This window comes from Gracilinanus agilis, chromosome 3, assembly GCF_016433145.1.
Source record: "Gracilinanus agilis isolate LMUSP501 chromosome 3, AgileGrace, whole genome shotgun sequence".
In the NCBI taxonomy this organism is placed as follows: domain Eukaryota; kingdom Metazoa; phylum Chordata; class Mammalia; order Didelphimorphia; family Didelphidae; genus Gracilinanus; species Gracilinanus agilis.
In genome coordinates this window covers 504,991,268-505,005,811 of record NC_058132.1, presented here as the reverse complement: position 1 = coordinate 505,005,811, position 14,544 = coordinate 504,991,268, and positions in this window count along the sequence as shown.

Below are 14,544 nucleotides of genomic sequence, written 5' to 3'. Positions count from 1 at the left end.
TTTTTAGAAAAGTTAACATGGTTACATAATTCATGCTCTTACTTTCCCCTTCACCGCCCCCCCGAGCTTCCCCCTCCCCCATGGCTGATGTGTATTTCCACTGGTTTTAACATGTGTCATTGATCAAGACCTATTTCTAAATTGTTGATATTTGCATTGGTGTGGTAGTTTTGAGTCTACATCCCCAATCATGTCTGCCTCAACCCATGTGTTCAAGCAGTTGTTTTTCTTCTGTTTCCTCTCCTGTAGTTCTTCCTCTGAATGTGGGTAGCGTTCTTTACCATAAATCCCTCAGAATTGTCCTGGGTCACTGCATTGCTGCTAGTACAGAAGTCCATTACATTCTATTTTAACACAGTGTATTGGTCTCTGTGTACAATGTTCTTCTGGTTCTGCTCCTTTCACTCTGCATCAATTCCTGGAGGTCTTTCCAGTTCACATGGAATTCCTCCAGTTTATTATTCCTTTGAGTGCAATAAGTATTCCATCACCAGCATATACTACAATTTGTTCAGCTATTCCCCAATTGAAGGGCATACCCTCATTTTCCAGTTTTTTTGCCACCACAAAAAACGAAGCTATAAATATTTTTGTACAAGTCTGTTTATCTATGATCTCTTTGGGGTACAGACCCAACAATGGTATGACTGGATCAAAGGGCAGGCATTCTTTTATAGCCCTTTGAGCATAGTTCCAAATTGCCATCCAGAATGGTTGAATCAATTCACAGCTCCACCAGCAATGTATTAATGTCCCAGTTTTGCCACATCCCCTCCAGCATTCATTACTCTCCCCTTCTTTCATTTTAGCCAATCTGCTAGGTGTGAACTGATACCTCAGAGTTGTTTTGATTTGCATTTCTCTAATTATCAGAAATTTAGAACACTTTCTCATGTGCTTATTGATAGTTTTGATTTCTTTATCTGAAAATTGCCTATTCATATTCAGGCAGCTTTTCTTGAACAGGAGAGATAACATTAAAAATGGAGAAGTCTGGTGATTAATCCTAGCCTTGACTGAGAAACGGCATAAAATAAGTGGCCATGTTCTACTGTTGGAGAGAGCCATGGAGAATGAAAGGAAGCTAGAGAAAGTAAAAAGCCCTCTTTTCTCCACCTTCAATGAGCAGAGAATCCTGGATGAATTCAGGACTTGTTGGGAAAAGGTTTAAATCAGAGGAGCAACTATAAGGCACTCTTGGAAATTTAGAGATTTTTGACAGCTCTTTGGAACTAAGAGTTGCTTATTTAGGGATCATCTATTTTGTTTTCCTCCTTCTTGAATAAAAATATATTCTTTTAATATTATCAACCATGTACTTATAAGTGGAAAGTCAGTCACAGCAAATGAGAATTTACTGGCTATCAATTAATCAAGCATTTATTAGGCATTTTATGATATACCAGGAACTTTACTCAGTACTGGATTACTACATATCCACAAATGCATTCATAGGACAAGTCATCAATTCTAATCTCTTCACTTTACAAATGAGGAAACTGAGACCCAAGGAAATAAAACGAACATTGTACACATATATTTCTCCAGGTTTCCTGGGTAGGGACTATGATTCAAGGGAAGTAAGAAAGTTCTTCAAAGTTTCGAAGAGTCTCTGACATAGGGATTGCATGTTAAAGGCATGTCTAGGCTCATCCACTGAAATGTATACCTTTTGCATTGGCAGTGGCCAAACCTGGACAGCTCCCCTTGTGAGCTGTTGCTTCAATTGGGTAAAGTATTGATAGAAGTAATAGCTAAAATTTCTATAACATTTTAAAGTTTACAAAACTCCTTACACATAGTATCTTATTTTATCCTCATAATAAACCTGGGAGGAAGGTGCTGTTATTCTCTTCATTTTATAAGTGAAGAGACTGAAACAGATAAAGTTTAGAGATTTGCCCAAGATCACAGATACTAAGTATTAGAGGAAGAATCTAAACTCAGGTCTCTTTGACTCAAAGTCTAACACTATACTGATTCATAGTTCCACCAAAAGTTTGCTAATGTGCCTATCTTTCTACAACCCCTCCCGCACTGATCATTCCCATCTTTTGACATTATTTCCAGTTTTCAATGTATAAAGTGAGGGAGGTTTCAGGGTTGTTTTGATTTCTGCATTAATATTATATATCTATTATCTCTTTTATTTGGAACATTCTTTCATATGATTGCTAACTGTTTGCAATTTCTTTTCTGAGAACTGTTTGTTCACATCCTCTAGTCACTTGCTCTTGGTTGTTGGTGATAGGAGAGAGAGAGAGAGAGAGAGAGAGAGAGAGAGAGAGAGAGAGAGAGAGAGATAGAGAGAGAGAGAGAGATGGATAAATGGATGGATGGATGGGTGGGTGGGTGGGTGGATTGATGGATAGATATATACAGACATACAGATAAGTAGAGAGATAAATAGACAGATGGATGGATAGACAGACAGATAAGTAGATAGATTAGATAGAAAGAGATGACAGAGAGATAGATGATAGATAGAGCTATATATATGTCAATTATTTTTATATTTTGGCTAACAAACCCTTAGAAACATTTCATGTAAAGTTTTTTTTCTCAATTTATTGCTTCCTTTCTAAGTGAATTTATTTTGTTTGTGCAGGTTTTCACTTTCACATAACCAAAGTAAACTATTTTATCTTTTGTCATGGCCTCTATCTCATTTCCTACCCATAGCAGAGAAAGGTATGTAATCTGTTTAAATATATAATATTTTTTCTCTTTTAATTTTTATAGTATATCTTTAATATTAAGGTTACACATCCATTTAGAATGTATTGTGGAATGTGGTATAAGATACTGATCTAAGCCTAATTTCTGTTAAAATGCTTTCTAGTTTTCTCAATAGTTTTCACCAAATGATGAATTCTTCCAGTTTATATAACGGGGTTATTGAGTTCCAGATTTTTAAAAATCAACTTGGTCTAGTATATTCATTCCATTATTTGACTTCTCCACTTTTTAACCATTGCCAGATGGTTTTGATGACTGCTGATTTATAATATAGTTTGAAGTCTAGGACTAGTTCTCCTTCATCCCACCTTCATTATTCCCTTAATGTATTATATTTTATTTTTCCAAATGAATTGGTTATTATATTATTGAGTTTCTTAAAGTATTCTTTTGATTATTTTTAACATTAAAAGTATAAATGAACTTAAGTAGTACTATCATTTTTGTTATATTGGCATGACCTAGTCATGAGTACTAAATATTCTGTCACACATTTAACTTACTCTTATTCTTTAAGAAGTACTTTAGAGTTGAAGCTATACAAATATTTTGTGTGCTTTGGTAATTGATCTCAAAATAGTTTATACATTTTATAGTTATCTAGAATGGGAATCTTCTTTATATTATTGCTTCTTAGATTTTATTATTATTATATAAGAATGCTACTGGTGTTTTTTTAAAACCCTTACCAATACTGGGTATTGGTTCCAAGGTAGAAGAGTAGTAAGGGCTAGACAATGGGGGTTAAGAAACTTGCCCCAGGGTCACATAGCTAGGAAGTGTCTGAGGCCAGTTTTGAATCCAGGACCTGCTGTCTCTAAGCCTGGTTCTCAATCTACCAAGCAACCCAGCTGCCTCTAATGCTATTGATTTTTGAGTGTTTGTTGGGTAGCTTTCAATTTTGCTAAAGTTATCAATTATTAATTAACAATTAATTAATGTCTTATTTTCTTAGAATTTTAAAAAGTAAATTATCATGTCATTAGCAAAAGGGATAGCTTAATTTCCTATTTTATTTTCTTTCTCTTGTCTTATTGCCATTGCTAGCATTTTCAGAACTATATCAAATAATAGTGAGAAGGATGTCATCTTTGTTTTACTCTTTGTATATATTGGGATACTCTTGCATATACTGGAAAAGCTTCTAGTATATTCCCATTGTATATGATGCTGAAATTTTGTTTCAGGCAAAATCTTTTTATGCTATTAAAAAAGGTCCCTCTCTCTGCTTATGCCTTTTGGAGTTTCTAGCACAAATGAGTGCTGTACTTTGTCAAAGGCTTTTTCCATGTCTTCTGAGATAATCTTGTTGTTTGGGATGATTATTTTTTTAAAAAGTATGATTAATTATACTGCTAGCTTTTCCATCCTTGCTATAAATTCAACTTGGACATAATGACTGATTTCTTGGATGAAATTGTTGTCTGTTTGATATGATTTTATTCTAAAAAATTTAATAGATAATCATTGGTGGTATTCTATCATTTTTCTGTACCTTATTATTTTTTGTTTTAGAAATCAGGACTATATTTGTCCTATAAAAGGAATCTGGTAGGTTGCTTTCTTTCTCAATTTTGAGAATAATTTTTATAGTATTGGTAATAATTATTCATGAGAAATTTGATAGAATTCTCCTGTGAATTTATCAGGAATAGGAGTTTTTTTCCCCTTTTGATTGTTCCAATATAGCTAGATCTATTTCTTTTTCTGAGACTGAATTATTTAGGACTTCTATTTGGTCTTAATATTAGTTTGAATATTTCATTAAAAATATTCATCTATTTCTTTTGATTTCTCAGCTTTGGTAGCCCACAGTGGTGTATAGTAAATACTGATAATTCTTTTTTTATTTCTTCTGGTTCATTGTCACCTGGCTTATTGGGTATTTTGATGATTTGGTTTTTGCAAACATAACTTTTCGCTCAGCCATCTTGCTACAAATCTCTCTCATTCTGGGCCTTTCAATGAATTCTCCCCTTTACTTTCTCTCTGTATCACTTCTCTAGGACTACACATTATTTCTTTAGAGCCCTATGACAATCAATTAAGCTGAAACTAATCATTGTTAATGGAAGACATCTAAAGATACATTCATTTCCCCTGTATTCTTGGAAACAACATTTTTGCCTTCCTTGTATTAATGACACTATTGATGGAAATATTATTCTATGTAGATGGAAAAGGCACTTTGGCCATGGGTCTTTTGGAACCTGTAAGTCACCCTTGTGCAGATAGCTAAATATCTTATTCTGCTCTTAATTTAGGTGTTGACTTTACATGACAGAAATCTTAGTTCAACATCCCAATCAGGTCTGCGTCAGTGAGAAAAATACATCTTTTTCTTGGAAATCTCTTTATCTTGGGGAAGGAATTTTATTCAAACATTGTCTCCTACAGAGTTAGGGTATAACATGTAGACAGTGAAAAAAACTGGAACTTATTTTTGTAGGAGGAGAAGGTCCTATCCTTTCCTTTTCAACTAAAATGCCATCGGCCAACTGAGGTAAAGTCAGGGTTTGAAGTGGTTGTTATACCTTCCTGGCTCGCTTGATGCTGATTTACAGCTAAAACATGCACTTCATGTACTCCTATCCTCTGATGATTCAACACAAGAAGAAACTCCTGCTCAGTGCTCTGTTTACTCTCCATAAACACCATAACAAGAATGAATTGTACCAAATCTTCAGCTTTGTTTGACATCTCTCCCGCCATCTTGGATGTCAAGGATGACTTTTAATTGGGGGTCTCTGGGATTCTCAAATGGTGCAATATCTCTTCATACTTCTATGTGGGTGACAAACCGTCTTAGATGCTTTAATGATAACACAAGAGAATCTCTCCAGCAATTGTCCCTCTCTTGGTTAAATTCAACAACTGCTTTGATGTAAAACTAGCCATCTCAAACTTTCCACAAGATGGCACCTTCCTACTATTCTTGAGTCTCAGCTTCAATGCTCTATGACTTTTTTTTTTGATCCAGAAACCCATATAGGCAATAATTATGTAAAATGGTGGACTCTTTTGGGGAGAAATCTTTTAAATATAAGCCAAGTAAAGAAGTGTACTTTACAACATGCTTTATTTATTTTTTTGTAGTTACTTTCCTCCAGATGAGGTTAACATGGAGAGAATTCAAACAATATTCATTGAGAGTTTATTAGCCTTCATTTTTGAATCATTTAAAACCAAGCAAATGAGAAATGTTAATAAATAATAGTAGTTGTTCTACAATAATAACCAGATTGTGACTTAAATAGTAAAAGTACCCTTCAGGACTTATGAGAAAGATTGCTATCTACATCAAGAGAAAGAAAGATGAGAGTAGAAATGCAGAAGAAAAACATGATTTATCACTTGTTTATATGGGTATAAGATTTGGGGTTTTGGTTTTAAAAGATTACTCTATTACAACAATGAACAATATGGAAATAAATTTTGAGTGATAACACATGTATAACCCAGTGGAATTGCTTGTCAGCTCAGGGAGGGGGGAGGAAAGAGGAGAGGGAGAGAACATGAATCATGTAACCTTGGAAAAATATCTTTTAAAAAATTATTATTTTTTTTTAAAAACACCCTTCTAGGAGGGTATCAAGAAACTGCTGAATCTCTGATAATCTAGACAAAAACGCTACCTCAGAACAACTTTTAAAACATTTTTTTCAGAGTACTATTTTATTTGCAGAAAAGATTATTGGGTCTGAGATTATGTGCATATATTTTCCATAAGATTGTTGGTTGCTAGGTAAATCTACAAACTGTAAAAAAAAAAAGAAATTATTTTTTAAAAAAGTGCTATGTGTAATTCAATAAGTTACCATACATATATACAAAATAAGCACATGATCCAAAAATAATTTTTAAGACTCCTGTAACATTGCAGTTTTAAAAATGTATATTCTCCCTTTGCACAGATTTTCTCAATAGTAATTTGACCCAGGCTTTAGCTCGGTTTTATGAGTTTTGACAGTTCTTTCTTTAGTATTCAGTACTACTTTTTCACATAGACACTTTGAACTATTACTGACCTTTAGAAATTTGAACTGATTCTATTGGAAAGTCTCATGGAAATTACTCATTGAATAATTTCTATTTACCTAGACAAGAAAGGATCTAGCATTTAAAAATTTGGGTGGAATCAAAACGGCAACACCTTTAGCAATATTAGGAGAAATAGACTCCTAGAGTCAAATAGGTGGGGCTCGTTGGAAGACTTGGGTAAGCCTGGCATGTAGCTACTGGATAGTTTTAACAGAGACTAACTGTCTAACTCCTGTAATGGGATAATCTGGAGGAGAAAAATGGTTATTTTTTCCATTACTTAAAATTAGATGACTAAAAGCATTCTATCATCTTCTAGACTAATAGGTACCTTAAGCAGCTGCGTGACTCAGCGGATAGAGCTCTGGGTCTAGAATCAAGACCTCAGTGGAAATTCAACCTCACATACTAGTTGTAAGACCCTGGGCAAGTCATTTAACTTCTGTTTGCCTCTGTTTCCTCAACTATAAAATGGAGATAATATTAGCAGCTACTTCCCAGGGTAATTTTTATCAAATGAGATACTATTTGTAAAATACTTGGCACATAGTAGGCACTTAACAAATATTTGTTTTCTTTTTCCTTCTTAATAATACAGTCATTAGAACCATCTCTTTTGGACAGCTAGGTGGCTCAGTGGATAGACCACCAGGTCTGGAGATAGGAGGTCCTGGGTTCAAATCTGTTCTTAGACACTTCCTTAGCTGTGTGACCTGGGCAAGTCATTTAACCCCAACTGTCTATCTCTTACTGCTCTTCTGCCTTGGATTCAGTACTTAGTATTAATTCTAAAATGGAAGATAAGGTTAAAAAAAACAACAACACATTTTTGATAAGACTTTTTTTTTTTTTAAACCCTTAACTTCTGTGTATTGGCTCCTAGGTGGAAGAGTGGTAAGGGTGGGCAATGGGGGTCAAGTGACTTGCCCAGGGTCACACAGCTGGGAAGTGTCTGAGGCTGGATTTGAACCTAGGACTTCCTGTCTCTAGGCCTGACTCTCAATCCACTGAGCTACCCAGCTGCCCCAGACTTTTTTTTTTTTTTTTTTTTTAACAAAAATGCTGTTTTTTTTCTTTTACAAATTTCTTTTTTAAAGCCCAAAGGCTTTAGCATGTGTTTATTTTCTCTATTTCTGGTTGCCCTAAATGCCAAAGAAAGGAATCCAATGCTCTCCTACATAGTCATTTGCATCTATTTCTTGGCCTTGGGCAACTTTAAAATAACTAGTTTTTTACCATATTTATCATTATCACCAATAACAGTGGTTACAGAATACCTACTATGTGCCAGGCCACTACACTAGGATTTGTTTTTTAAAAAGAAAAAATAGTTAATGGGTAGAAGTTACAAAAACATGACAAATTGCAGCTTCAGTTCAGAAAATATTATCTGATGATAGAGCTGTCCAAAAGTGGAATGGGTAGACTTTGGAGCTGGTAGAGTCCCTTCCTTGGAGGTCTTCAAGCAGAGACTGAAGGATGGCATGCCCAGGATGCCATAGCACAGATTATTTTTGTGTATGGCTTGAAAGGAGGAGCTGTCAAAGTTCCTGAGAACCCTCAAATTCTGAGATTCTGTAAAATCAATTTGGTCTCAGCTCATTTGCTTCACAAACCTTTGTATTCCCCAGAAACCAAACTGAAACCTATGAAAGGAACATCTCAATTTGACTCTTGCTTTGGCAGTATTTCCATTGGCTTTCATTTCCTCTATGGTTCTGTCCTTTACCTCTTGCCTAGGCAACTGAACTGTGTGATAAGTAGATCCATACTTATATGAGAAATTATAAAAAGGGAGAAAATGAGAGAGAGCTTCTCACTCCACAGCAATACAGTGAATTAAGAAAGTTATTAGAGCACCATCTCAAGATGCTTCAAGATGGGAGAAGTCCCCAACCCTTCCAAAGGAGGGAGAGTAAGCTTGCTAAGTATTCAAGTTGGAGAACTGCATATTCAGGAGACATTAGCAATAATAATAACTTAGTAGTTATTAATAATAATTAATAATAATAACTAAGACCAACGAAGGGCTTTACGGTTTTCAGAGTACTTATACATATATTAGATCATTTGATCCTCATAATAATTCCGCCATAAACCAACATTTAATTATTCTAATTTTTACATGTGAGAAAACTAAGGCTCAGAGAAGTTAACAACTTGGTGCTGACCACACAGCTAATCAATGATGGAACCCTATTCTAAATCCTAGTTAAGAACTCTTTGTTATTATAGTTTTTCCTAATATTGTCTATCATCTGGTAAAGTTATTTCATTTAAAGAAATCTACAATTTCCAGAACTTAAAAATTAATTACATAGAGGCCAGCGAGGTGGGTCAGTGGATAGAGACAGAAGGTCCTGGGTTCAAATCTGGCCTATGACACTTCCTAGCTGTGTGACCCTGGGCAAGTCACTTAACCCCCATTGCCTAGCTGTTACCACTCTTCTGCCTTGGAACCAACACTAAGAGAGAAGGTGAGGATTAAAAAAAAATTAATTATATAGTTGGAAAAGGGGAGAACTTACAAATGGAATAAAATCTGAAACCCTGGCCCACAGCCTGAGAGCAGCTCATTTGCATGAACTTTATACCGCCTGATTAGCTCTGTAACTTTCCAAAGCTTAGTGCCATTTAAAAGATTATGGGATTTTTTATAATTGGCTGCTGCAGCAGCCTGACCTTTACTGAACAGATCAGACCTGCCAAGATCCTTGCTGTGGAGAGTAATGAGTGATAATTATTAATGAACCAAGTCCTTACTAAGTGCCCTTAAAAAAAAAAAAGGTTTAACTAGAAAAGGTTTGCTCTGTAAGAAACATACAATTTAAAATAAAACAAAACAGCTTGAACATTTCTGGAGATAATCTGTTATACAAAAACAGCATTTAAAAAAAAATATATATATATATGTTTACAACTTCTTTATAACTGGGTGTCTTGAGAAAGGACAGTAAACATCACAAAGTCTTGGCACAATTCGACCCCATGAACACCGAGATAGGAAAAGTCACTCACGTATGCTCAGAGGGATCATTCTCACCCAGGGAGGAATTCACCTCTCCCTTGGAAAGTGTCAGTGACATTTGCACATCTAACTCGGTCCCAAACACTTGGGTGTCTTTTTTAAGGAAACACCAGCAAGATAAGACTTTCCAGTTCCTATCTCTAGTATTAGTGACATCTTTTGCCTGACAGGACACAGAAGAGTTGAAGAAGCTGCTATTAAAAATTATTGCAAACATGGAAATATGTGTCGTATAATAGCATATATGCAACCTAAATCATATTATCTGCCATCTTGGGGAGAGGAGAAGGTTGGGAAGGAGGGAGAGAACCTGGATTGCAAAATGTCAGAAAATGATTATTAAAAACTGTATTGACACATAAAAAAATAAAATAGGAAAAAATATAATTAAGGCAATCTTATCTACATAGGATCTATAAGGGGGAAAATAATGCTTGTACTTTTTCTTCCCAAACACACACACACGTAAGTCCCCACAGCCCTGAAGCTTTTAACAGGAGCCCTTCTTTGTACTAATCCAAGTTTGTGCTTGCCAAAAGCATTTAGTGCAAAGCGATCTTGGACAGCCACCATCGCTAATTAAAGCTCTCTACCTTTTCTTTCATGACATGTGTGTTCAGGGTTGGGGGTGGGGAAGGGGAGTGCCTCAGATTGGACAATATGGAGAAGGAAACATACGCATTCCCTTTATTGATTTTTATTTTGCCATGAAGCTTCTTGGTCGACACATGGCTTTGTTCCACCTTTTTGTGACAGACAGATCTGGGCACCCGCCAGTGGCCATATTCTCTGGGGTACCTAACAAGGCAGCCAACTGTTTCCATAGTCTAAAGATGGAGCTACTGAGGTAGGTTTGGAAAGATCTGTGTCTGCAAATTATTTTGCAAAGGAAATGGGGAAAATGCCCTGAAGAACACAAACTCACTCTTTAACTCATTCGAGAGGCAAGGAAGCATCTTGTGATGGCTCCCTCCTGGTGCAGTTAAAAATAAGAGTTTACCTTGCTTTACAACAGCAGAGATAGAAATACAAATTGAACATCTTAACAATGAGCATGATTTAAAAAGAGAGAGAGAGGGAAAGGAAAGAAGGAAGGAAGGAAGAAAAAGAAAAAGAAAGAAGGAAAGAAAGAAAGAAAGAAAGAAAGAAAGAAAAAAAAAGAAAGAAAGAAAGAAAGAAAGAAAAAGAGAGAAAGAAAGAAAGAAAGAAAGAAAGAAAGAAAGAAAGAAAGAAAGAAAGGAAAGAAGAAAAAATTCTTTCTGGGTTGTGAATATTCCCTTGGCTGGAAGGAATAGAAATTTGACTTTTCAGGATAATTCTCTGCATTTGGGGAGTAGTAGTTCCTAAATGCAAACCATTTTAAGTCCTTATTAGATGCTTAAAGCACTTTAAAATTCTCCAGAAGAGGATTTTTCACAGCCTCCTTAATAAAGCATTCCAATGTTCAGAGTGCTCTTGATCATTAAATTCTTCTAAGGCTCAATCCCTTCAATATCCAGTTCATGTAAAACAGAATGGGAAAGAAATAACATCATTAAATTAAGCGGTTCCCCTTGTGGACGTCAGAATAAGATCTTGTAATAGTTTAGAGATGATGAAAAAACCTGATAAAGCAGTGGTAGTGAGCTGATACCATGATACATTAAAAGTGCTCCTTTATCTTATTTAGGGGGCTTAAATGTATCATTTGCTCTGACTATCATGGGTTTAAATGACAAATCAAAGGAAGCTTGGTCACTGAAGCTTTGGGCTTTGTATTTCGAAAAGGATGCCAAAGTGGCTTGTTGCTTGGGTTCTTTCAGTTTATCTCTTCCGCCCCATATTTCCTTCTCTTCCTCAGTATTGCTTTCATACTTCTCTGGGTCACTGGATGATCGAATTTGAAACTTCTCAGAATCAGGGCACAGTATTTTGCCTTCTATAGAAACAGAGTCAGATCTCTCTAAAGGTTCAGGGGAAGGTACACTGACCCTTTTTGTGATTTGCTGAGTGCCTTTTGGCTTAGAGATAGTGTTTTCTTTCTTCCTAACATCACTCATTGATGGTCTTTGAGATTTCTCACTACTATTGAAAGTATCTTTTTTATCAGTAGTATCACTAACAGTCTTCTCCAAGCTGTTTTTGGTTTTCATATTCTTGGGATATAATTTTGAGGTAGACTTTTCTTGTCCTATAGAAGAGTTGCTAAAAGACTTCTCCGTGTTCTTTGGAGGTACTGTCTGGTTCTTCTCTGCCTGGGCACCATCTTTCTGAACCAGACTCTTTTTATGTTTTACTACCTCATTTGGCAAATGTACCTGGTCCTTCTCTAAGCTTTGGCAGGCATCCTTTGTTCTACCAGAAAAGTTTTCAGTTCCTACCAAATTATTTGATGATTGTACCAGATGCTTTTCAGCAATGCTTAAGGTAGCTTTTTGACCTGTGGATTTGATTTCCTTCATCCCAGAATCTTCTGATGGTGGCAGCTGGGGTGTCTCCAAATTAATCAAACTATTATTCTTTTGAATCATAGGATGTCCCTGCATCTCCAAGTTTTCCAGGGTTAGTTGATATTCTTCACAATTAAACTTGGAATTATCTTTCTCTGGAATCTCAGGTTTGCCCTTTGAAAGTATTTTGGCCGGGGGTAATTGATGCTTGTCTAGATTATTTTTATTTTTTTCAGGATCAACGTTTACATGTTTCACTCCCACTTTTGATATTGGGGATTGGCAATTTTCTACATCAAAGCTCTTCTCTGTGCCAGTGGAAAATCTTACTGATTCAGTGTTGCTTTTCCCCTTCACCCATTCATTAGATGTTAACTGCTCCTTACCAAAATGATGACAAGTATTCTCTTTTGTATTATTTTCTTGAACCATGGAATTATGGGATATTGGGATTTGGTTTTTTTCAGTATCACTCAACGAAGCCCTTTCTATTCTTGACCTGTTTTCCAGTGCCGTGGTATAATCTGATATAATTTGTTTCTTTTCAGAGTCACCCAAGACACAACCTTTCATTGTGTTGCTATTTTCCTGTGTCTTGGAATAACTTGTTGTTGGAATCTGGTTCTTTTCAGTATCACCCAAGGTATTCCTTTCCACTGTAGTACCAGTTTTGCTCTTTGCCCTTTCACTCAAAGTAGATAATTGGTGTGTGTCAAGCTTATGATGGGTCTTCTTTTCTGTAGAATCATTTTCAGGTGTCATAAGGGACCGTGGTGCTGAAATTTGGGACTTCCCATTGTCACTCACAAGACTCCTTTCTGTTGATGTACTATTTTCATGCCCTGCTGGTTCATTTGATGCCAGTAATTGGTGCCTGTCAGGTTTATGAGAGCAATTCTCTTCTACAAGATAATTTCCATGTGCTGCAAAATAATTTGTCGATGGTTCTTTATACTCGTAGCTGCTTAAGGTATTCGTCTCTCCCTTAATATTATTTTCTGTGTTTGGGGTATCACTTAGCGACAGCACTGTCTGTTTTTTCAAGTTCCCTATGGCTGCCTTCTCCATGGTGGCATCATTGCTAGGTTGGGGCATGTCAGTTGATGAGTTCAATTTGTACTTGCCAACGGCATGATCAACATTTCCTTTAGTTATGTTTAGGGTCTGAGCACAGTCCTTTATTGGAGGCACTTTCAATCCTTCTTGGTTACACAAGATTTCCTTGCCCTTCTGTGCATGGCTTTCAGACTTCATTAAATCACTGGATGGCATTGGATGTATATCAGTGTTGCATGCACTATTATTCTCAACTGAGGTGCTATTTCTAAGCTCGGGCTTCTTGTTTGATTCAGGTAATTGATGTTTCTCAGAGTTAAGGTAAATACTACTCTTTCTTCCAAGATTGCTTTTATGATTCATGAAATCATCCTGCAGAGACACAGGGGGAAAAGACTTATTCTTTTCTCTGGGGTCATTTTCTTGAAGTTTCTGGTTCCAAATGGTAGCTAGAGTCTTAGGGTCGCAATTAACTACATCATTCAGTGCTGTACCCATTGATTCTGCTTGTAGTTCTTGGATGTTTGAGTCACTTTGCTTGGAGGAAATAGAGAGTTGAGTTGGATTTTTAACTAGACGGTTGGGTGTAATTGTGTGTCGGTCATCATTTTTGTATTCAATAGGGGATGATTGTTGCACATTTTCAAGCTCGTCCCTTTCTTCAGGCACACATGGACGATTGCCTTCAAAAATGGAAGCACTTTGTTGAGTGGTAGGAGGATGTGGCATTTTATAAACAACTGGCAGATGGATTGTTACTTGTGGGGGGTCAATTGTAGACTGGATGCTGCGAGAAGCCTTGAAGGTGGGAGAGTGAAATGATGGAATATTTTCTGATGCTTTCTGTTCTGCAAAACACTTTTGAATTGCAAATAGGGGCTCTCTTTCTGAGTCTGGGGTTATTATTTCTGCTTCCTCCTCTGAACTACATATGCTCATGGTAATTTCAGGAATTTCCCCCACTCCCACGCTCTGGAGGCTACTATGTGATCCATCCTCTTTAGTGGCACTGGAAAGAGCTAAATTGACATGTGGGCTGGCTTCCCATAAGCTCTCTGCTGTATTCTCTCCCCTCAATGCTAAAATCTTATCAGGTCCAGCTAATCCATCAACCCCTTGCTTACATGGACTTTGTGGAGCTATAATGGGAGTGCAGGGTAGAAGGCTTTTGTTTTCACATAAAGCAGGAGAGGAATCTAGATTAGAAGGAAAACCAGGTCCAGCGCTGGAGCCAGCTATTTTCGACTCAAC